The following is a 21,416-nucleotide window of genomic DNA, read 5'->3' on the forward strand; positions in this document are numbered from 1 at the left end:
AAACGGTGCGGAGAAGTGTAAAGGATAAAACAGAATGAGCCATCCATACTCTCATTGCTCACAGATAATGGCTAAATCCGTGCCACATTGTTCTGATGCAAACAGCACAGAAAGATATATCATGGAAAGTAGAAGGGCTCCTACATCTCTTATTCTTCTCCCTCAAAATAATCTCTGTGAGGTTGCTTTCATCCTTCCAGAAAAGTCATGCACTAATAGCACACATAACTCTAAGCCTGTGTTCACATCCTCTTCTGTTGTCATTATTTGCACAAAACGGTATCATTCTGTATACACTATTCTACACATTGCCGTTATTTTCATTTATTGAAGTATCTTGGACATCTTGGCCACCGTAGCACATACTAACCCACCTCATTCTTTCAAATGGCTATGTTGTTTTCCCTCAAGAGGATCTGTTATTTTGTTGCTCTAAGTTGGCTTTTATTATTGCAAACAGAACTGGGATACATGCTGCCGGTTCTTTAAAGGCCACATGATTTTCTCATAAGAAACGAGATTGTGCCCAGGGTCCCAGGAAATGGCTTCGGGTGAGGGGGAGCTGCCCAATGGCTTCATGTCTGGCCTATATCTGTGCCTTGACTTCTTGGGGAAGTTGCTGCTCCTTTCACCCATTCCCCTGAGCATGGTTGCCCTGGATGGAGCCCTTGTGGCTCCCACTGTTGAGGGCTTGCTGGGTCAGCCTTGGGCTCAGGCCAGGGCTCCTCTGCTCAGCTGGTGCTCATGGCTGCACCGTGCAGCTCTGAGGTTCACAAACAAACAGGAAGCCAGTCTACTTCCTCCCTGCCCAGGCTGGTGCCCTGTCCTCATCAGCCAGTTAGGCCAGGGGGAAGAAGCAGCCCAGGAGTTAGGCAAAACTTCCTGGCAGAGGGGAAAGGGGATTCTGGTCCCTCTGCCACTATGAGCTCCCTCCTCTGGGCACCTCTGTGCCCAGCTGGGGCTGGGACAGCCTGACTGACCACCACACTGGGCTCAGCTCTCCCCTTTTTTGAAGGCTTTTCTGATGAACTCCACCTTGTTTGGGTCCACTTTACCCCTTTGCTTCTCAGATGGAGTTTGTATTTGTAGTACTGGGAATGAACCCAGGGCCTTGTACATGCTGGATGAGTCCTTTGCAACTGAGCTATGCCCTAGCTCCCCCCCACCCCCCACCTTCTGCAAAAAATGTTTTTTGGGTGGGGCGAGCCAGGGATCGAACTCAGGACCTTGTGCTTGCCAGGCCGGCACTGGTGCCACCAAGCTAAGCCTCTGCCCCCCCCCCGATTTTTGGGGGGCCGTTCTGGGGATTGAACTCTGATCCTTGCGCTTGTGAGGCAGGTGGTGGAACCACCGAGCTAAATCCTTGCCCCCCCAAATTTTTTTTTGAGACAGAGTCTCCCTATGTAATTCAGGCTGACCTTGAACTCAGTATATAGCCCAGGCCAGCCTCAAACTCCCAGCAATCCTCCTGCCTCAGCTTCCTGAGTGCTGGGATTACAGGTATCAAATTCCATTTTGAGATAGGGTCTGGCTAAATTGCCCAGGCTGGCCTGGAACTTTCTTTCTTTTCTTTTCTTTTCTTTCTTGTGTGTGTGTGTGTGTGTGTGTGTGTGTGTGTGTGTGTGTGTTTACAATAATCAAGTTTATTTCTTTCTGTTCTAATTTCTCTTTTTTTCCAAAACAAGAGACTGAACAGCCACCTCCAGGAGGGATGAGGGATGCGGGACAAGGTTGCAGCCCTGAGTCCGGATGGGGCTGGCAGGCACTGCTCCCCAGGCCGGTGGGGACAGTTACAGGAGCATGACACAGAGGCCGGGCGGGTGGGGCTGGAGAGGACAGCGGGAGAAATTCAGTGCAGACCACCCAGAAAATCCAAGAGTCACTCCTGGCATTAGACAGAAGGTGCCTGACTTAAAGGAATTAGAATTTTAAAAATACAGGCAAACACACAAAACAGCACCGAACATATCTAATCCTTTTTGGCTTGACTCAGAGCTCCGCACATTAGGATACTGAGCTGCCCCAGGGGGAAGGTTCCCAGTACCAGTTACTTTAGAGAACTTTACTTGTGGGCCTGGCAGCCCCAGTGAGTCACTGGTAGTTGTTTTTTTAAATCCCTGCTATGAACCTGTTCAGTTGCTACTGTTTTTCTTTCCAAAGAAAGCTGGGTGCAGAAACCAAACTAAAAACAAACACTAACTATGAAAACCTAAATGCCCCATTGTCTCCCCTTTGCAATTGTTTGGGCTTCAAATAAAAGTTTCTCTCTCAAACACCTGATGTGCAAAGAACCAGGGACCAGGTAGGGGCTGGAGCCCCGCAGAGGGGAGGATGGAGCTGGGCTTGCTGGGGCTGAGGTGGGAGGAGGTTAAGACAGAGACCTTCACAGATGTGCAAGGAGGGTCTGGAGGGAGTGCAGAGCTCTCTGGGGTACATCTCAAAAGACCAGGACAGAGCACCAGGGAGGCTGAAGCAGGAGAATCGCCTTGTGTTTGAGGCCAGGCTGAACTACATAGTGAGAGCTTGTCTCAAACATACAGACCAGGCCAGAGGCTGGGCTCAGCGGTGAGGGACACAAACTGCAGCCCTCCCAGGGTGCCAACATCCCTCCCCAACTCAGTCCCCATAGGACAAGAGGAGAGTGAAAACCTCAGGTTAAAAATAACCAGCTTTGTTGTAAAGAGAAATAAGCACAGGAAGGAAGCGTGGGGAGGTGCAGCAGAATAGAGAAAAAGCCCCAGAGAAGAGAGAGAGAAGGCGAGGTTTCTAATGGCCCGAAGCCGACCAGGTAGAGCTGAAGGGGCAGCCACTGGGTGTCTGTGGGCCAGGCTGGGCCGGCACTGGGCGGGGACCCTCTCGGGTGTGGCTAAGGCACACAGAAGTGATCCTGGGCCACCAAGACTGGGATTCAGATCCCCTAGGAGCCTTGGGCTGGGATGGGGTGGGTGTGGAGAGGGAGCCACCCTGGGCCCTGGGGCAGGGTGGGAAAGGTATCCCTGCAGTTCTCGTCCTGGAAGAGAGAACAGGAGCGAGGGGACTGGACCCTTCGCTGGCCCTGACCTGGAGGTGGAGAGGACGGCTCTGGGTCCAGGAAGCCTGACCCCTCACCTTCCAGCTGCATGACCTCGGACTAACACCTAATGTGCCTGGGCTCCAGGTTCATCTGTGACAAGAAGACAACACAGGTGCCCTCGCAGCACTGTGAGGTAATCTGCCCAAGGCAGCTAGAACAGTAGCAGCTCCCCAGCGCTTCTTAAGGTTGGCTGAGAGTTGATTGCAGTACTGCACACCTGTCTTCTCAGTCAGCACTTGGGAGGCTGAGGCAGGAGGATCACTGAGAGTCCAAGGTCAGCCTGGGCTGCAAAGTGGATGCTGTCTCGAAACAAAACAAAGAAACCAAAAGTGTCAGCTATGGGAAGTGGGGCACCGGGCAGTCCAGGAGGCAGATAGGGAAGTTCCTAACTGTCATTTCATGGAAGCCCTTTCCAGAAAGCCTCCCACCAAACCTGCCCTAGAGGGAGCAGGGAAGGAGGGATGGCAGATAAATAAAGTATGGGCCCGAGTGCATGGGAACAACAGAACAGTCGCATTTCAGTGTAGTGTAAGAGCATCTGCCACCAACCAGCAGGGCAGAGGGGCAATGACTTCCTGTGCCCTCTGCATTCGGAAAGGGCCAGGCAAACTGGTCACTGCAAGAAGATGAAGCAGAGAAAGGCGGCCCATGCAGAAGGGGATGTGCGTGGGAGACAGCAAGGCTGGCCTTGAACTCACAGTGATTCTGCTGCCTCAGCCTTCTGAGCGCTGGGATCACAGGCAAGTTCCACCCCTCTGGCTAGAGAAGGTTTTAGAAAGGTGAACAGGAGGTGGTTGAGATGGCCAGGAGGCCACTGTCAGGACAGAAATGGCAGGTGTGGTGATGAATATGAAGGGGTTGGCACAAGGCTCCATTCGGACCGACAGGCCAGCTTTACTATTATTTCAACGTCATTTTTAATTTTCGATTTCTGCAGTGCTGGGGACAGAACCCAGGGCCTCATGGATGCTCTAGGTAAGTGCTCTACCAGTGGCAGCACCCTGGCCCCTACAATTCTTTAATGTAGGGTGGGCACAGAGTCACAAGCCTCATGTGGTAGGCAAGGTCCCGAAGGACACAAGAAGAGTAGCAGGGCACTCTCAGGGCTCCGCCTTGAATTCATGGCCAAAGCATCACAGTTTACACTGCCTGGTTAAATGACATTATGGATGATCTTATCCAGTTTGAGCTAAATTAACCCTTACAAAATGGTCAAGAGGCTTGAAAAGATTGCTGGAAAGAAACTGCAGATTCAAACCCTCCTAACCAAATGTGGTGGCACACACCTATAATCCCAGCACTCGGGAGGCTGAGGCAGGAGGATCCCCGAGGGTTTGAGGCCAGCCTGGGCTACACACCAAGACCCTGTTTCAAAACAACAGCAAAGGACCCTCCTAATTCCTAATTCAGAAAGCACTGTAAAGATGGCTCTTCTCACCTGGCCTTCTATGTCTTTCCCATTATGAGGTGAAAGCAGAGACAATCTAACCAGGTGTAACATGAAGGAAGACAAAAAAAATTGTTTTTGTGATCTGCTACTATCAAGACAACTACTTGACATGCAGACTTCATGTCTGCCATTGTTAAAAATGAACCTTATGGGCTGGGGATTTAGCTCAGTGGTTTCGCCACCTGCTGCGCAAGCCCAAGGACCCGAGTCCGATCCCCGGTACCAAAAAAAAAAAAATGAACCTCACTCTTCTGCCACCTCCCTCGAAAGCACAAGGTCCCGAGTTCGATCCCTCGTACCAAAATAAATAAATAAATAAATAAATAAATAAATAAGAACCTCACTTCAAGAATATATTGTGTCTTGAGATATTAATGATACCAGGCTGCATATACAACTTAGAAATAATTGATAGCTAGGCATGGTGGTGCATGTCTATAATCCCAGCACTCTGCAAGGCTGAGTCAGGAGGATTGCTGTGAGTTTGAGGCCAGTCTGGGCTACATAGTGAGACCCTGCCTGGAAAAGAAAAGAGAAAATAATTGAACATAGACTTAAGGTGCCTGCTTGAATTTTATTACTGATGAGCTGTCACACCTCAGTGTGGGGACTGTCATCTCACAGAGGGTTTGATTTGGGCAAAAGTTCTTCAGTCATGGGTTTTGGTCCCAGGGAGCCAACTGCTTTCCTACTTTATCAGCTTTCCACATCGGAAACACTGTGTATTGCATTTACCTGGGAGAACAAAGGAAGCCTGTATCCTGGAGCATGGCTCATCTGTCTCTCATTGACTTGGTCCTTCTCTTCCTCCTGGAGATGAAGGAAAGATCAGCTGTGCTCCCTGGAGAAAGGATTAAGTAAACACGAGGCACTGGCAGCGTTTTTGTTTCTCTTATGGCCAACACTTTACAGCCAGCGGCAGCGCGACTGCCCCAAGGGATTCACAGGAGCGAGCACACAGGCCTGGGTTCTCACTACCTCCACCTGCCCCTCTCTTAGCACCCCGTGGACCCAAGGACCCTCAGGTATGCAAGTCCTATGAGACACGGAGGCTTCTGTAACCCCAGTGCTTGGGAGGCTGAGGCAGGAAGATCACCGTAAGTTCAAAGCCAGCCTGAACTACTTAACAAAACCCTGTCTCACAAAACAAAGTTCCTACTTTTTCAAAGCACATTTGTGTGGTGAAGTTAGCAGGGTGGGGATGATTATTCTTTGTGCAAGGTGCTTTATAGGCACCATGGAGACACAACGATGAAAGACTGTCGGGACCCTGCTGATCCAAGAGGCAAGGTCAGCCACGCACTGAACCCCAGCACAAAGGTGGGTGCAGGGGCTTGAGAGGTTCCGGCGAAGAGGAACCGGGGTGCCAAAGTGGGATGAGGATCAGGCTTAGTCACGGAGCTGATGACTCTCGCCTGAGCCCTGAAGGTCTGGAGGGTGTGCCCAGGTGGAAGGGTGGGATGGCATTCCCCGAGAAGGGATGGTGGAAAAGCACGGGGTATGGGCTGCTAGCTGTGAGCAGCTACTTCATCGTCAGTGAGCACAGAGAGCCTTGGATAGTTGGGATAGGGTGAGGCGTAAATGCCCCCAAATTTTCAAAATAAAACATGGCCAGGGGCCTATGGTGTGTTTGTTTGAGGCCCAGCTGGGATTTTAATCGGGCTTCGGGTGGATGCAGGCAAAGCTCCTGCTGACCAGACTCCAGGGCTTGTGGGAAAACAGCCAGGGCCCTGGGCGGGCAGGCCACTTCTCTGGGAAACCCCTGGGGCCCGAGTTTCCAAGCAGCAGCCTGTTGGCTTGGGTCTGGCTGAGCTGAAGCTGCCCATGGAGCTGGGTGGTGGATGAACTGCTGGCTGGACTGCAGTTCTTGGGAACCCAAATGGGCTGGGCTGGGAATGGCAGAGTGTGGGATCCTGCAATAAAACGTAGGGAGAGGAGCTCTCGAAGTGGCCTGAGGTGTGTGGCAGGGCGTGGGGCCCTGCATTCCTGGATGGTTAAGATGACGACGCAGCTGATGATTATCATTATTGTTCCTGCTCCTTCTCTGCTCCTCCTGTAGCTTTCATCCCCAGGACCCTGCCTTGCTGGCCAGGCATTGCCAATCAGCAAGGGGTGGGGCAGGGCGGGCGTCTCATCTCCAGGCTGCAAGGGAATCTCCCTCCCCTGCCATACCCTGCACTGGGCATTGCATCTCTTCCCAGAGCTGGCCAGATCCCGGCAGCCTGGAGGGGAGCCAGGGAAGGTGTCGGTTCTAGAAGAGGGAACTGGGCTGGGGCCAGGACCGCAGAGCTGGTACCCTCTGTGCCAGGTGCTTCAGGCACCATGAGGCCAGGCACTCGGTTTCCCATTTCTCTGGAAGGTTCTGCATAAGGGTGGCTCTTCCATCAGCCCCCGAGGGACGGCAATGCCACAGATTGGAAAAATGCCCAGCTCCCTCGAGTCAGAGGCCAGATTCAGCATCCAGACACTGGAAGAGCCCGGATCTCATAAAGATGGGCCAGCCCCGGGGCCAGTGCGCCAGACAATGGCTCAGAGACAGAGAAAGGTGTGCATTTTGTGCACATTCGCTAACACCAGGCTTCCAGGAGTGACGTGTCCCTGCTTGCTGACGGGAGATGAAAGGGAGAAAGGCTAGAAAGGAATTCGAAGGGCGATCTGATAAGTGGGTGAGGGGTGAACACCAGATCCTGTCCTTCAGCGGGCACCTAGAGGGGACAGGAGGGGGCCTGATGATGGAGGCTGAGACCGTCAACTTCCTTGGCGCCCTTACAGACATCGATCTTTGGGAACATCTGGCAATTTAAAGGACAGGTGGGAAAACACAGAAGAGCAGGCTGAAGGTGAGGATGGAAGACAAGAGACAGGACCCCAGAGGGCCCACAGCATCCACATGCTCCGAGTCAGCCAACCACCGAGCACGGGTGTGCCAGGCATGGCCCCATGGGGACAGATGCACCAGATGGGCACAACCGCCTTCCTCAGCAGGCTCTCTGCAGAAAGCCAAGTCTTCCTTTTTGGTTTCACACCTCCCTTCCACAGGACACAACATCAGAATCCTGGGCTGGGTCCCAAATGTCTTCTTCCTCCCTGGCTGTGTTCGGCCAAACCTGCCCTGGGCCCTGCCTCTGCCACCAGCTTGCCCACCAACTCTCTGAGGTCACAGGTCCGCAGGGCTCCTAGGAATTCTTCCTGGTTCCTTGACATCCACTCAGCCTGAGCGCTCAGCCCTCAGCCATGAAAGCCCGCTCTTGAGCTTGGCTCCAAGCCTCCCTGTCCTTCACTGATCCTGACTCTTCCCAACCAAGCACACCTCTGCCCTACTGCAAGGCCTCTACCCCTGACCCGAATAACCTCCAGTGGCTTCCTGATGCTTATCAGGCACAAGCAGAACTCTGGGGGCTATTTTCCAGGACCTCCCCACACATGCCTATTACCCAACACGAAAGCGCCTGCAACATGGCTCTCTACATTTGAACAATGCTCAAAGACCTTTTTAGGGAAATTATTTCTACATTCATAGTGGATTCCACCTTTACTAGATAGCTGCTCTGCTCCAGGCACTGTGACAGGTGCTAGACAGCTCTTGTGGTGACTGGGAACACATGCGCTCCTTGGTAAGGTGGACAGACACCAATGCTGGAAGTGGAATGTAGTGAGGGGTCAGACGGCACAATGACCAGCTTCACATGGCAGAGTGAACCTCACTGGGAGGAGTGAGGGTGTCCAACAAGATGCCCCCTATCTGCCCCCTACCATGAATGAGTCTCCCTGAATTCAGTGTTCTTTGGAAGTGACACCAGGAAACAGGGGCAGAATTTTTTTTTTAAAGGCAGGTCCTCTTTTTTAAAGACAGGTCCTATGTAATTCAGGCTGGCCTTGAACTCACTATGTAGCCCAGGCCGGCTTTGAACTCATGGTGATCCTCCTGCCTCAACCTACTGAGTGCTGGGATTATAGGTGTGCACCACCACGCCTGGCAAGGGGCAGGATTTAGAGTCTAAAGTTTCTAAAGCCTTTGGATCCCGAGGGCACAAAGAGCTGCAAAAGGCATTCACAACTTTGCTGAGTGTTAGCAAGCACCGGTTGCAGCATGGACCCCGGGGTGGCTCTCTTGGAAGGTGTGCAAGGGACTCTCCTCTCCCTACACTGCCCAGATGGTGTGGCTGCTGTTTGTGAGATTCACCCAGGAAGGGAGGTGCTGACCCTGCATGCAGGTGTTGGGCTCGGAGTCAGTGCTGAACCAAATCATTGGCAGAGAAGTCTTCAGCTGCCTCACCAAGATGACGCTGCAAATTCTACCCCCTTGCTTGTCTGCCACCCTCTGTGACGTGGAGAAAATAAGGCAAAGTTACAGCGTATTCTCTACTCCAAGTGCTCCATAAAGACACCTATACACTGACCCACATCAGGAGCCTTGGATCTGAGCGGCTGTCTTCTCAGTGTCGTCACTGCACGTGGACGCTGTCGTGTGATGGTGTGGTGGAGAGGACAGACAAGGGCTTGAGCTCACTGCACCAGAACACAGCCTCCAGGGGCTTGCTGCAGCCCCTCCTGAGTGGCGTTTTCTCCCCATCGGTGCCTCTGTCACCAAGGCACCAAGCAGAGGTGCGGGACGTGTTCCTGGTGGTGGAACTGGGATGGGTCCCGAGAATGCAGGAGTGGGGCTTTATCCAAAGCCCAGCAGGAAGGCGCTCCTTTTGAGGGGCGTCTGGTAAGAGTGCCAGTGACTGCGGCTCCTTGGGGAGAGGGGAACGGAGAAATAACACTGCTAAAGGCTGTGCCCCGAGCATTGGGAGCTTCCTCAATCAAAGCAAATGCCAGGCATGGTGTGTGGCACATGCCTGTCATCCCAGTACTTGGGAGGCTGAGGCAGGAGGACTCCTGTGAGTTCAAGACCAGCCTGGGCTACACAGTGAGTTCAAGGGCAGCCTGGACTACAGATCGAGACCCTGTCTCAAACAAAACAAAACAGAAAAAGAAAAATTACAAAGCAAATCACTCCAAAGGCAAAAGCTCTTTCTTCCTTCCTCTCCTTCCTTCCTTGTTTCCTTCTTTCCTCCTTCTATCCTCCCTCCTTCCTCCTCTCCCTCTCCACCTTCTCTCCTTCCTGCCTTCCTGGGGGATCCGCAGAGTTAGTCTGCACAGAAAGGATGCTGTTGAGCTGGCTGGAGTCCTCACAACCTCTCTGAGTTCCATGCAAGTCCATTAAACCGTGCAGCTCAAAGTGATTACAATGCATCCTTTGTTCTCCAGCTGTGTAACCCAGCCTGAATCTTGTCTCTCCAGCAGGTTGTCAGTGGCCAGAGCGCACAGACCCAACCTCACTTCCCCAAACCCCTCAGAACCCCTCAGAGTGGTCATTCATCTCCTGTGTCCCCCCTTCCTGGTTGGTACCAATGAACAGTAAAAGACACCCAGTTCAATCTGAATATCCAATTAAGCAGCAAACAATATATTTCAAGTATTACTGTATGTTGAGTCCCTCTTTCCCTGAAGATAAGACGTAGCTGGAAAGTAATCAGCCTTGAAAACTAGAGATCAAAATTGCCGGCCCCAGTCAGCCAATCCTCACCTTACCTGCCTTACAGAGTAGAAACCAAGCAAGAGGAGTAAGAGGTAAGGCAAAGACAGACTGATTGGAGCCAGGATTTTTGATCTCTAGTTTTTCCAAGTCTGATTATTTTCCAGCTAGGCCTTGTTTTTGGGGAAACACAGTAGTATTTTGTTACCCAGATTATTTGATTAACCATACTATTCCATTCCCCAACACCCTATAATATGCAATTCACAAGTTAGATATCCCAGCCCTGGAAGTTCCACTTCCTTCTTACAGGCGACTTTCTTTGCAGTAACAGAGGGAACAGAAGGAAGGCCAGGGTTCCAGAGGGATGGCGAGGGGGCTAGGTCAGAAGACAGGACAGGGGCCTGGCACGGTGGTACTCACCTGTAATCCCAGGACCCAGGAGGCCGATGCAGGAGGATACCAAGGGGTAAGTTTGAGCCTAGCCTGGGCAATTTGGTGACTTAGTGAGATCTTCTCTCAAAAGGGTGGGGTGGGGGGTCTTGGGAATGTAGCTGTGTGAAAGGTCCTGGGTCAGATCCCCGGTATGGGGGGGGCCTCTTCTCTCATGATATAAGCTGCTGCTTCTACTAAGCTCTGCTTTTCATGAAAGAGTTGGAGAGGCTCTGTTCCTCCTCCTCCAGATCTCACCTGGCTCTTTATTAATGGGGAGATCATTTCTGCTCCCCATGATCTAAGGACCACCCAGGATACCCATGAAGCTGAACTACACTGAGATTTCTTTTTCTCCCTCCCTTCTGTCTCTCTCTCTCTCACACACACACACAAACACACACACACACACACACACACACACACACACACACACATCTAGGGCCTTCACACTGAGCTACATCCTCAGCCCTTTATATTTTTTGAGACAAGATCCCACTAAGTTGCACAGGCTGGGCTCCAACTTGCAATTCTGTCTCAGCCTCCCCAGCAGCTGGGAATACAGACCTGCACCAATGCTCTGGGGTCTAGATTTTTTTAAAGGCTCTCTGTAGACCTCTCTCCGCATTGGACAGATACTTGTCCAGAGCAGCGACGGCGACGTCACCATCTATGGGATGTGCGTACCAGTCTGCCTTTGAGTGGGGACAGCAACTCAATGCCAGGGGCCCCCAAGACACCAGCATCCTCTGCATCCTCTCGAAGCCCTATTTGCTTTTTAGGAAAAGGCGGCCCTGAGGGCCAGGGGAATTAATGACTTCATGTATACAATCATCAGGAACAACTTGCTCCAGATAAGGCCTCATTATCGTTAATTGTTATTATTATTGTTATTAACTCAGCTCCTATGAAAAGCTGCCACAGCCTTGCTAATGACCTCAGGTCAGGGGTTTAATTAATCCCGCCTTTGAGTACAGAGCCCACGGGTACCACGTGGTCGCGCCCCCACCAGCCCCACATCCGGGCTCTACCCTCTAACTCCGCCCACACTGTCCCGCCCACCATGGCCCCGCCCCCAGGAGCCCCCTTGCTTCCCCGCTCCATAACCTCAAATGCCTCCTTTGCCCTTCCCTTCCTCCTTTCCCGCGGTTACCTACGGGCCCCCCCCCCTCCAGTTCTCAAGAGCCAAGCCTGGGGGGGTCTGGAAAGCTACGAGAGCCCCTGAGCCCGGGCCTCCCCTGCGCCCCACGTCCCTCCTGGCTTCCCAGGTCTCCCATCCCACCCCGTGTGAACTTCGGGGACTGTTCCTCAGGCGGTGGGGCCGGTCGGGTGGGTTGGCTGGTTTAGGGTTACGGAGTTTGGCACTGACTCCTCAGCCCCGTGCAGCTGCCCTCTTTAATTAATTCTATTTTTTTTAGGAAAACCATCTCAATTGGACCTCAGTGCCTGCCTCTAGGGCATATGTCACATCAATTACAGACAACAATTAAGCGCGCTGCCCGAGAGAATCTGGAAGCCTTTTTTTTCTTTTTCTTTTTTTAAAGTACTGAGGATTGAACCCAGGGCCTTGTGCATTCTAGGAAAAGCTCTACTTCTGAACTACATCCCTGGCCCCTTGCAAAAAATATTATTACTATTACTATTATTATTTTGATACAGGTTCTAACTAAATTACCCAGGCTAGCCTGGAACTTGCAATCCTCCCGCCTCAGCCTCCAGAGTAGAGGCACCCTGCTGTGAACAGACCCTGAGGCAGACCCTCCAAGGGAGGAACTGGGCTACCCCAAGTCGGTTAGAGATAGCAGGACACCCCCCCACCCCTTGCGGGGTCCCTCCCTGGACAGCCCAGGTCCCTAACCTCAGGGTTTCTCTCAGCCTTTAATTAAACATCCCGGGCTAAGGTATTTTTGCAGGTGAGGTAGTGGCCTCCTTTCTGAGAGTGTGACCAATGTCCCTCAAATTCAAAAGCCTCCCTCTCCAGGTCAGAACTAGCTAGGAGACCCCTCTACCACTGGGATGAGTACTGGGCCCATGTGTCAGTTTACCATCACCACAGATGATACATGCGGTGTGCGGTGTCTATCACAGTGGATTATTCTCAGCATTTTTTGTTTGGTTTTGTTTGTGGTACTGGGGATTGAACTCAGGACCTTGAGCTTTTGAGGGAGATGGCAGAACCACTGAGTTAAATTGAAGATGATTTCTTAATGGCTCTGGACTCCTACCTTTGATTCTTTACAAGCAAGTTTCCTAGAACAGTGAAGATGGGTGTTAACAGTTCAGTTACAATTGTTTTTCCATATACAAAGGTAAGTAGACAGAATGTGACCGGCCCAAGACCGTAGTCCCATTAACATTGCCCTTTCTACTGACTGGAATGGAAAGAACATTTGTAGACCCCGGAAACTTGCCTTTTCTTGCCTGCTTAATCCATTTATTCATTGGCATGTTCGAGCTGACTATAAATCGCTCTGACCTTTCATGTTTGCCAATGTCCTGGCTGTCCATCTGAGCCCAAACTTTCAGAGGGCAGAGAACACGTCTGTTCGATTTGCTTTGTATGGTGTCCAGCAAAGGGCTACAGTATGGTGTCACCGAGAAATCCTGGACTTGGACCCTGGAAACCCAGGTTCTATTTCTGGCCTTGGGACTCATTTTTATTGGCTGTTAAAAAAAAAATTGTGAGACCAGTTTTTGTCCTTCCTATCTCTGAGTTGAAAGAAGGATTAGATGAAGTTAATGCAAAAGAAAAATTTGTAGACATTGTCAAACAAACTTTTAAAGAAAATTAGCAACCGGGCATGGTGGTGCATGCCTGTGATCCCAGCACTCAGGAGGCAGAGGCAGGAGGATTGTCGCCTATCTCAGCAGCTGCAGGAATATATCTTGCCCTTTAGTGCATCCTCTATGTTTCTTCCAGGCCACCTTGACATTTAGGTTTTCACCAGCATTCAAAAGAGTCAAGGTGGGCCAGGGATTTAGCTCAGTGGTTTCACTGCCTGCTGCGTAAGCGCAAGAACCAGAGTTCGATCCCCGGTACCAAAAAAAAAAGAGTCAAGGTGCATCATAAGTGTGAACTGTGCAAGTGTGGCACACACACAAACCCTATGACCCAAAAGCCAAGGAAGCCCAGCTTTCTAGCTGTCTCTGGACACCATCACAGACAAGAAAACGTGAATAAAAAGGGAGAATCTGGGAAAGCTTTGTCCCTTTTGTAAAAGAGAGTTTCCTTTAGGAAGGGCTTAGGGGTGAGAATTGGATGATTCTTAGGGAAGAATGGAATTGCAATTAGGAAGGAACACAATGAGGTTTCTAGAGTGGACCCCTAGCTGTCAGATCTGGACATGGCTAAGAGCCACAGAAACTGCCCCCCCCCCTTAACAAAGCCTAAAAGATGAAATGATTGAGCGGAGGTCAAGAATGAGAAAGTAGGTGGTCGTGGCCAGGATTCTGGCTCCTGTATGGAGCTGTAGGATAGGGTTATATTAACTGATGGACAAGCAGTGAGCCTTAACCATGGCCTCTACGTAAGTACATGCTAGGAGTCAAACCCAGGCCTTTCACACTGAGCTACATCCTTATTCCTTTAAAAAAATTTTTTTTTTTATTTTGAGACAAAGTCTTCCTATGTTGCTGAGGCTGGCCTCAAACTTGAGATCCTCCTGCCTCTGCCTCCCAGAGCCCTGCACCACCACAATTACAAGCCTACACCACCACATCCAGCTAGGGAGTTAAGACTTGAGTGAGCTTGAATCAGGCATCTAGCTCATCTTACCGTAATCAGAATCTCTGCTGCTGTTTAACTTAAATGTTAAAAACGTCTGAAGGACTCTCAAAGAGTGCAGAACTTTTTAAGACAATTTTTTAAATTAAAAGGGGGAGTTCTGCTCATTTCTACCCACTGTGTAATGAAAAAAGTTAGTGCAAAGCTATTCAAGGCCAGGCAATCAGGACAACAAAGCTAGTCTTCCAGTAAGGCCAGATGTGGGTGCTCAAAGTTGCCTGTGATGACTGCCAAGCTACGGTGTCAACAGCCTGATCGAGGGTGGCCTTGGAAGCAGCCCTTCCCTAGTGATTTATTGAATTAATGATTTGGTTGGCAGCCCCTTCCTTGTGGTAGGCAAGTGGAGGGGAAAGAGTAGAAGGGAATAGAGGAACTGGAATCTCCGGAAGGGGACCTTGCTGGCCAGGTGGAGGCCCAGAGCCTTCCCAAGCACCAGTCACCAAGCTCCACAGAGCAAGTTCCAGGGGTCCAGAGAGGGAAAAAACCAAAAACAAAGGAGATGCAGAAGTAGAGCTCCATCAGGAAACCTGTTTTCAGTTCACAAGAATATGTGGCAGTTTTTCAGAGCTGGCTGGCTTCATTGTTGTCTGGGCTATTCAAACATTCCTTGGACTGAATTTCCTTAATTGGGAATAGTACCTGTCCTGTCTGCCCTGCAGGACTGGTGGAAGATCTGATGAGATAAGGACACAACTTCCCTGCGAAAAACCCTAAAGCACTCTTCAAATAGAAAGTCGTATTATTATCACCTTGGTGCTTGGGAGCCCTGCAGAGTGGGCTTCGAGTGCAGTCACAGCTCTTGGAAGGTCACTGTGTTCTGCTGCACATGCCTCTTCCAAGCAGGACCCCTGGACGAGAAGGCTACTCCTCATGGGGAATGGAACAAATCGCCTTGGTCTCCTAGAGTCCCAAATTCTTTCTTTCTTTTTTTTTTTTAGTACCAGGGATTGAACTCAGGATCTTGTCCTTGAGAGGCAGGCATGGCATCACTGAGCTCAATCCCGGACCCTGCCAGGTTCTTTCTTACACTGACTTTGTTTTCTCTTTTATTACTTATGCTTCCTTTCTCCTGTTCTGCCTGAAGATTGTCACTCTACCTGCTGAAATACAATTTTTAGTGTTCACTCACTGAAAACACTTACTATTGAAGAACAAAACCAAAGTTGCCAAAACTATGATCTCTGGGATCTGGAGGCCAAGGGTAATAAAACCCAAGCATCTGTTTTTGGAAGGGGCCAAGGACAGAGTCAGCTCTTGGACCCCTTCATAAAGTTTCAATCTCTTTCTTAACTTTGTCCCAGACTCAGGTCATTTTATTCCCTGCAGGATATTTTTTGGGGAGGGAGTTGCCATTTTGGGGGAAGTAACTATATTCGTATTAAAAATGTTCATGTGGTGTTGAGGTCAGGTTTAGTCCAAGAATATCAGTTGAGTGTGTGTGCTTTTAATAACGGAAGGCGTTCCAATTAAGATAAGACTGGGACAACTTCTGGGAAGTTTGGTTTATGGTGGGAGAGGGTCATTCTGACCCGGGGGGTTGTTACCCTGGGTCCTTTCTACCCTAGGCCTTCACCTCACTAAGTCATTTCTTCTCCCTGACTCCCTAAGCACTTTCAATTATGGACTGTCTCTCTTGGCTCTGAACTTGGATAAATGCTACCTTGTTAGCTAATAGTACCATTAATTATATTAATGATTAATAGCTAATTAGTCATAATGCTGCAATACTTAGAATGGAGGGTTCCTTTCTTGCAGCCACTCTGGATCGCACACACACACGCCCTTTCCTATTCTTGGCCACAAGACAAGCATGACTCTAAATCTGTTTTTCTGACCACCCTGGCAATCTGTAAATTGCTCCAGTTTTATTAGCTGTCCCATTCATCCGGTGAACGACCACTACTACTTGCATGTTGCCTCTTTTATTTCTGTCCTCTGTCGTTCACACTGCTCTCCTGTAAAAAGCAGGCCAGCAGTCAAGATTTTTAAACTTTATTCCACGAGCACTTCGACCCACTTTTTAACTTTTGCCCCCTCTCTCCCCTTTACCTCTCCCTCGTGCTAACTATCCCCCCTACCCATTTCGTGGAATCCCACACCCCCCACTCACAGCTCCCTCCCACTTCGCGGTTTGGCTTCCTTTCAGCAAGGACACCCCCGACCCGAAGGGAGTGGCGCGCATGCGCAGCCCACGCCTTTACCTGGGCGCTCAGGAGTGGGCGGAGTGGGCGAGGGCGGGGGCGGGGGCGGGGGCGGGGCGGGGAGGGGAGTCTGTGGTTATCTGCACGGCAGAGCGCTCACAAAGTGGCAGGAGCGAGAAAAGGTGCGCCTGGGCTAGCCCGAGGACTGCGCATGCGCGTCGCTCCCGAGGCCGGACCGAGGAAGGGGGGGATGGGGGTGGAGGGAGGTGTTGGGATCCCTGTGGGCTGGGGGGGGGGAGGGCCCGCGGGCTCGCGCGCACGCTCCCGCCGCCACCCGCCTCCCTCCCTGCCCCCGCGCGCACATCCACACACGCACGCCCCCTCCCCCCCGCCGCCCGCCCCGCGCGCCGCCCGCCCCGCGGCCCCGTCGCCCTCGCGCGCTCGAGAGGGAGTCGCGAGACGTCGGCGCGGCGGCCACGTAGCGCTGCGGCGGCGGCGGCGGCGGCGGCCCAGGCCGGGACTGAGGAGCGGCCGCGAGCGCAGACGCCGCGCGGGGGAGGGGCCGCCGGCCGCGGGGTCACTCGAGCGCCGCGGCGGAGGCCCTGCGGGATGGACCGCGGCCGGGGCGGCGGCGGCGGCGGCGGCGGGCGGCCGGGTGAGTAGGGCCCTTCCCCCTCGCCGCGCTTCCTCTGCCCGGGCTGGCGCGGGGCGCTAGGCCAGAGGAGCCCCCCCACCCCACGGGAGGCCCGGGCGCTGCCCTTGGCCCAGCTGGCGCCGGGACCCCGCGCCGGCTGCCGTTTGGCCCCGAGGCCTGGGGAAGGCCGAGCGGCACGAGTTAGCGGGCCGAGGGGAGGCTGCCCGGTCTCCGCGAGCGAGCTCTTGCCCTGCAGCGGGGCAGCTGTACCCGAGCCTCTCTGCCCCGCAGGTCGCCCAGACCCCAGCCCCGGAGTATTGTGCCACCCGGAGCCAGCGTGCATCTGATGCACACCGCCTCCAGCAGCCCCACACTCAGCCCAGTGGGTGCTGCAGACCTCTCTCCACCCCCACTTCTTTCCCCCCTCCAATCAGGTTCTGCTGAGGAGTCTTAGATCCGAGACACCGAAGGTAGTGACACCCCCATTACGTCCACACGTAACAAGTTCATTGTGGAGGGCTGTCGCCTGTGGAATCTGTAGATGCCCCCGCCTCACCTCCAAGTCTGCCTCCAGGCTTTAAGATCCCATATTCTCTTCTTTTCAGCAGGCCAGTCTTTGATCACATCTAACACATCCCTCCCCCACAACACGCACACACACACACACACACACACACTTCCTGATTGCCGAGAGCCCCTGTCATCGCAGATCCATTGTCAGAAATAGCTTGTGCCAATCAAAGGAATGTGCCTCTGCCTTTGGAGGAGGGTGCTTTCCGAAACCGTGTTGCAGGCTGTTCCTGTGTGAGTCCGTCTGTGATGGCCCCAGGTTGTCCGGGCGTCCTTGTCATGGTGTCTCCCATACGTGCATCTCCAACGGACTCTCAAACACACCTGAGTGATGCTTTCCATCCAGTTTAGTAACTAGATACGAAGCGTGAGCGGGAATCTCAACCTTTTTGTTGTAATGTTTAACATCTATGGTCAAGGCATCGTGCAGAAATGGGGGGATGTTTGGGGAGGAAGGTTTATGGATTTCTTTCCAAAGGATGGCCAGGCCGGTATTGTTCCGGGAATGGCAACTGGCACATGCTTTGTTGACAACATGTGCATGCCTAGGAATGAAGTGGGAGCTGCTGCAGCTGGGACGTGCGGTGGCTGCCCCGGGAGTGTATGAGCTGGCAGCCAGCTTGCACATGTGTTCACATAGGTACTACCTTTAGTGTAATTTGTTGAAAATGCTCCCTGCTGAGTTTTAGTGGTTCTGGAAATGTTCCCGTCTGTGGTTCCTAACCCTTCCTACAGGGCCCCCTTAGTGAAATAGACACATAATTTCGTATGCAGCTGTAGTCATATTGAAGCTGGTCCTGGCACCTCAGGTTAAAAGAATCTGTTAGCCAAAAGTGAAAGGAACTTGAGTTTTGTGTGTTGTTCTGTTTTGGCTTTCTTAAGGATTACAGTTACTTTGACCCTGAGGAATAAACACCAGTGTAGCTTATGTATATATCCTTGTGTTCTTGTTCTTTGATTGCAGTAGATTTGGTATTTATAAGAAATCATTGTCCTGTGTTCTTGTTAAAAGAAATGGAATGTAAGAGTCTTTCAGAAAACTTTAAAAGTAGAGTCAAAATCATGTTTAAATTTGGCCGATTGATACTTTGTTCCTGGCACTATACACTAAATGTAGCAATGTAGCAAATTTAAACAGCCAAGTCTGTGCTCTGTTTTTTAATGTCTGTGTGGAATCTTTATATGTTGGTTGAAGTTGATCTGATCTCTTAAACGAAAGCTTTGTTATTGGAATGGTAGAACACCTGCTCCATGATGAGGCTTTTTAAAACTTTTGTCAAATGTGAGGCTAGGGATTTAGCTCAGTGGTTCCGCCGCCTGTCTCGAAAGCACAAGGACCGGAGTTCAATCCCCGGTACCAAAAAAAAAAAAAAAAAAGAAAAAGAAAAAATGTGATTTTGACTTTATTAAGAGTGATGGTGGGGCCAGGGATTTAGCTCAGTGGTTCTGCCGCCTGCCTCGCAAGCGGAAGGACCCAAGTTTATCCCTGGTACCAAAAAAACCCACCAAAAAACAAAAACTGAAAAGTGATGGTGTCTTTGGGGCCGGGGATTTAGCTCAGTGGTTCCACCACCTGCCTCAAAAGCACAAGGTGATGGTGTCCTCAAAATCATCCATATTGAGCCGGGTGTGGTGGTGCGTGACTGTAATCCCAGCACTCGGGAGGCTGAGGCAGGAGGGTCACTGGGAGTTCGAGGCCAGCCTGAACTACAAACTGAGACCCTGTCTGAAAAACAACAAAACAGGGCCAGGGATTTAGCTCAGTGGTGCCACACCTGCCTCACAAGCACAAGGTCTTGAGTTCGATCTGCATACCAAAAAACGAAACAAAACAAAAAAGAGAAAATCGTCCATATTGAAATATTTGGATTTTTATTGTACTTAGAGAATCTGGTCTCCACATTTAGAATCTAGAAATAGGGATGAACTTTGCACCATTCTGTCAATAAGCAGATGATAAATGTCAGTTATTTTTATTCACTCTGCCCTCAGCTTTTGTTTTTTGATGATGTTTCAAGAGACATTCCAACTTGTGATAGTGTTGTGATTGGGCAGTTATTAAATAAACACAGCCGAGCTCTCTAGGAGCTTACAGTTTGTACAGTATTTTTCATTTAAAGAATCCAGGCTGGGGATTTAGCTCAGTGCTTCCGCTGCCTGCCTCACAAGCACAAGGACCCGAGTTCGATTCCCGGTACCAAAAAAAGAAATCCATTGAGGCCTTCACTTGTTTGCATTTTATGGGGTTCTGAGAGCTAAGGAATTCATGGTCTTAACTAGCATTTTGGAAGGCAAAGGAGGCTTGAAATCTTGCATAGAACTTGTTCCACACATCTGCAGAAGAGTACTTATTTTAATAATTATGCAGTATACCTATGAAATTTTAAAGCATGCTGAGGTTGCATATATCACATCTTTATTACCCAATAATAAGCTTGAAGTGGCTTATATTACAGGTTATATTTTTTTGTTCATGTCACACCTGAAGTTTTACTATTGGAAATTATTCGCCTGTCCTAAACCCAAACCATTTAAAAGTTGCAAATATGTTACTTTTCTTTGTCCTTGTAGTATTAAGGCCAAAGCATTAAAATCTCGGGATGGTGTGCTTCTTGGTTTTTGCAGAACCTCTCTGCACCAGGTCACAAACCTAGTTAAATACCCACACACCTTGGGGCAGCTGATCACATAACACACAAGGCTGTGAGAGCAGCATTCCCCCACCCCCAGCTTCAGAGCTTGGAAGCTGGGGAATACTTGCATATGAGTGAGCCACCCAAGGAGTAGTGGTGCCAGCAGTGCACCCTCATTAATAGAACAGCTTGCTCCATTTTCTTCCATCCCTCTCCAGCCACCCTTCCCTGAGGAGGTTTCAGACCTGGCTCCTGCTCAGGGGAAGCGGCACCTACTCCCTGCAGCTGCGGTGTGGAGCTCTGGTTCCTAGTGCTCAGAGCTGCTTCCATTTCTGCTCCGAGTACGGGAAGTAAGCCTGTAGTATAGTAAGAAAAGACTCAAGTCTGCATTGGGGTTGGGGGGAGTTGATTAGTAGTGCTGCTGATGTGATTTTATTTTCAAATCTGAAGCCTATGGAAGAAATACAATATAATGTGAACTGTTTAAAAAGTCACCCTTTTCTCAAGGGTTTTAAATAATTTTACTGAAAATGTGATTATACTGTTGAGTTTCATTTCCCTTGTTCTAAAAAGTCAGATGAGAACTAGCAAAAGGAAAAAAAAAAAAAAGTGGATTGTTTTGTATTTGGAACCATCGCCTTTGGAGGTGGGTGGTACCTGCATCTCCTCACTGGCAGTTGCAGGTCTTGTGTTGCTGTTGGGGGTATGATGGTTTTCTCAGCTGTTGTTGGCATTTCAGGCAATTACAATGTGAATTGACTTTGATAGAGGCAAACTGCTGTTGTGGTTAGTGACTTTAGCTCATGGGAGATGATTCTTTGGAGCCAGAAAAAACTAGGCTTAAATTCTAGCTCCTCCATTTATTGGCTTTTTGGCATTGGACAAGTTGCTTTGACCCCTCCAGCTTCAGTTTCCTCATCAGCAGAGTGAGATTTGTTATATGGATTAGAGATAATAATGCATGCTCCTGGCCCAGTTCCTATACACATTCATATTGCGAAGTCATAAATGGTGGGATACAGGACATGTCAGAGTGAAAGTACAGATCATTTTGGCTTATGACAAACTTGAGAGGTCTGGCGCTGTGATCTGGCATTCTTTCATTTGCACAGATTTGGGATGGAAAAAGGCAAATATTTGACTGAGACCTACCTAAGTCCTATGGGGCAGGTGCTTAT

The 21,416-nt window shown here is 50.6% G+C and overlaps 1 protein-coding gene and 1 long non-coding RNA gene across 3 annotated transcripts in view; one reads left to right on the forward strand and one right to left on the reverse strand.

The window, feature by feature from the left end:
- Positions 1-1,039: 1,039 nt before the first annotated feature.
- Positions 1,040-18,003, reverse strand: LOC110344781 (uncharacterized). The gene is made up of 3 exons (XR_002387570.2): positions 17,592-18,003; positions 5,259-5,333; positions 1,040-3,372 (listed from the first exon to the last, which is right to left on the reverse strand). It is a non-coding gene; the product is annotated as an uncharacterized LOC110344781 (long non-coding RNA).
- Positions 16,530-21,416, forward strand: part of Znf652 (zinc finger protein 652) — a 54,837-nt gene continuing 49,950 nt past the window's right edge. The window contains exon 1 of one of the 2 annotated variants that reach the window (XM_021239894.2): positions 16,530-16,583. The gene's annotated coding sequence lies outside the window, so the exon portion shown is untranslated. Of the gene's footprint in view, positions 16,584-16,686; positions 17,057-21,416 lie in introns of those variants that run through there. The other variant, XM_087202429.1, reaches the window with a different exon arrangement.

This window comes from Heterocephalus glaber, unplaced genomic scaffold (assembly GCF_053883595.1).
Source record: "Heterocephalus glaber isolate CG9 unplaced genomic scaffold, H.glaber_assembly_v1.0 deba00001773, whole genome shotgun sequence".
NCBI classification, from domain to species: domain Eukaryota; kingdom Metazoa; phylum Chordata; class Mammalia; order Rodentia; family Bathyergidae; genus Heterocephalus; species Heterocephalus glaber.